Raw genomic sequence first — 2,985 nt, forward strand, 5'->3', positions numbered from 1 at the left:
ATTCTTTATTTTTAAAAAGATTTTATTTATTTGTGTGTATGTGTGTGTGAGAGAGAGAGAGAACAGCAATGGGAAGAAGGGGCAGAAGGAGAGTGAGAAGCAGAGTCTCTGCTGAATGGGAACACGATGCAGGGTTGGATCCAAGGACTCCTGGGATTGTGACCTGAGCTGAAGGCAGATGCTTAACTGACTGAGCCACCCAGGCACCCCAAAAAGCTAGGGAAATTTAAAAAGGTAAATAATAACAGTTATTCATATTAGCTCTTAGTTATACAAGGCTTTTTAGGTACCAGGAACTATTATTTTAAGCACTTTACAGGAATTAGCTTTAATTCCCACATAGCCATGTAAGATACTTACAGACATATTTTTGATATTTCTTGATTATTTCTTAGAAAAAATATTGCTTAAAAGACATGAACATTTTTGAGATTCTTCAGACATGTTACCAAATTGCTATTTGGAGATGAAGCTGTTTATCCTCAAGCCAGCCGGGTCTGAGCATGCTCTTCTCTCTGTGTTTTCACCAGTATACTTTTTATCATTTAATTTAATTTAATTTAATTTAATTTAATTTTTTATCATGCTGTAGAATCTTTAATTAAGTATACAGACTTCCAATCATGTCACCTAGGGACCATTTTACCCACTGCTCTGTTTGGCTGCCAGTCTCTTTTTTTTTCCTCAGCAATGGTGAAGCGGATACCCTTTCCATGGGGAAGAGAAATCCATGGTATGTTGCCTTTGCCAATAACAAAAATGTTGGAGAGTTGGGTGGCGAAGCTGTTGCCATTGCCATCTTTCATGTGAACTACATCAAAAGAACCAGGGTGGCTCTCTTGGTTGGTGATCACACCAATTCTTCCCAGGTTGGCACCTCCAGTCACCATACACAGATTACCAGTATCAAACTTGAAGAAATCTGCAATCTTTCCAGTCTCCAAATCAATCTGAATGGTGTCATTCATCTTGATGAGGGGATCAGGATAGTGGATGGTGCGAGCATCATGAGTCACCAGGTGAGGGATTCCTTTTGTTCCCACAAAGATCTTTCTCACTTTGCACAACTTATACTTGGCCTCCTCAGGTGTAATCCGATGAACAGCAAAGCGACCCTTGGTGTCATAGATTAGACGGAAATTCTCCCCAGTCTTGTCAATGCTGATGACATCAAAAAAACCAGCAGGGTAGGTGATATCAGTTTGGCCCTTGCCATCCATCTTAATAAAATGCTGCATACAGATCTTCTTCACTTCATTCCCTGTTAGGGCATACTTAAGTCTGTTCCTTAGGAAAATGATGAGAGGAAGACACTCTCTCAGCTTATGGGGGCCAGTAGATGGGCGAGGGGCAAACACCATTCAGTTTATCTAGCATCCAGTGCTTTGGAGCTGCTACATGCTTCAGATGCTTCCTGGGACTACGAGCCATGGCTGCGCTAGGCACGAAAAGAGACTTTTTATCATTTTAAAAAGTGTTTGAGTCCTGAGTGCTTTCTACTGCATCATTTCTACCTCCAAGGACCCTTGAAGCTGTCATAATTTCCAACTGGCATAAGCTCAACAGCTACTGTGGTAGCTACTAAAACGTTTGCACTCTGCTGGTGTGGAACCTAGAAGCTGAGATGAGGACAGGCCAGGGTGCTGGGAAGCAGTGTGTGTGTGTACTTATCTCTGGTGTCATGCTAGCCCAGGACTCAGAAATGCCTCTAGGGGGGTGAGAAACTCACATATCAGGTAGAGAAAGATAAAGATGATACCCAAAAGAGGTGCCTGGGTGGTTCAGTCAGTTAAGCTTCTGACTTAATTTCAGCTTGGGTCATGATCTTGGGGTCATGGGATAGAGCCCCATGTTGAGCTCAGTGGGGACTCTGCTGAAGATTCTCTCTCTCTCCCTCCCTCCTGCTCTCTCTCTCTAATAAATACACTTTAAAAAAAGAAAAAGATGATAACCAAGAGAATTTCACAGTTGAGATTCAAAGGAGTTGCCTAGAAATTCAGCTTAGAAAATAAAAACTCCTAGTAAATTTGAACAACAAAGAAATTTTCCTCTCTAGACCCCTAGAACTTGGCAGACTGAAGATGGAGAGAATAGGGGTTTGAAAGTGTGATGATCTATTAGGTCAATGTCATGTCTAAAAGTCCTAATGTCCATAAAGAACCAGGCAGGATCCTGGAAACCTTGTAGATCTATAAGGTGTTTTTTCTGCTTTGATCAAGGATCATAGATCTTTCTTTTTTTCCTCTCTTTTCTCCTTTATTCCTGTCTCTTTGCTTCCTCCCTCTCTCCTTCCCTTCTCCCAGCTCTATTAGATTTTTCATATTATAAAAGTAATGCATACTTATTTTTCTATGCCAAATAATTCAGAGGTACAGGAAGAAAACACTTATAATCTCTATCTTTGTTTAATCCCACCCTCCTCAGATAGGAGGTTAACAGTTTGGTATTTTCCACACTTTCAAAGAATGCCCCTATAGGTAGAGAAGGCTCTTCCCTTTTTTCTTTTATAAAATATAGAAATAAACCCAAACTCTATATACTATTTGCTTTTCTGACTTAAAGATGGTATCATGGAAAATGCTCTGGGTTAGGATATATAAGTTTAATGCAAATAATAATAGCTTTATAATATTCCATTGTATGGATATACCATAAATTTATTTGGCCAATCCCCTATTGAAAGACAATCAAATACATTTTAGATTTGTTCTCTTCTTCCCTCCCTCCTACTTTCCTTTCTCCACTCCCTTTCCTGTTCCTATACTAACTGAACTGCAATAAATATTCTCCTTCATAATTCCCTTCATGCAGCTGCTTGTATTTTTGTAGAACAGAGTTCCGCTAAAATGAGATTACTGGGACAGAGGAAATATAAATTTAATTTTTCAATAGCTTCTTTTGTGTCCCTTAATTGCTTGTATTTGTTGAGCACTTTCACCTATATTAGTTGTACCTACATGACACCTTTGTGCAGTAGGCAAGGTG

General features: G+C 39.6%; 1 pseudogene; it reads right to left on the reverse strand.

The window, feature by feature from the left end:
* Positions 1-642: 642 nt before the first annotated feature.
* Positions 643-1,431, reverse strand: LOC121487765 (annotated as a pseudogene).
* Between the last annotated feature and the right edge of the window lie 1,554 nt (positions 1,432-2,985).

This window comes from Vulpes lagopus, chromosome 3 (genome assembly GCF_018345385.1).
Source record: "Vulpes lagopus strain Blue_001 chromosome 3, ASM1834538v1, whole genome shotgun sequence".
Lineage (NCBI taxonomy): Eukaryota > Metazoa > Chordata > Mammalia > Carnivora > Canidae > Vulpes > Vulpes lagopus.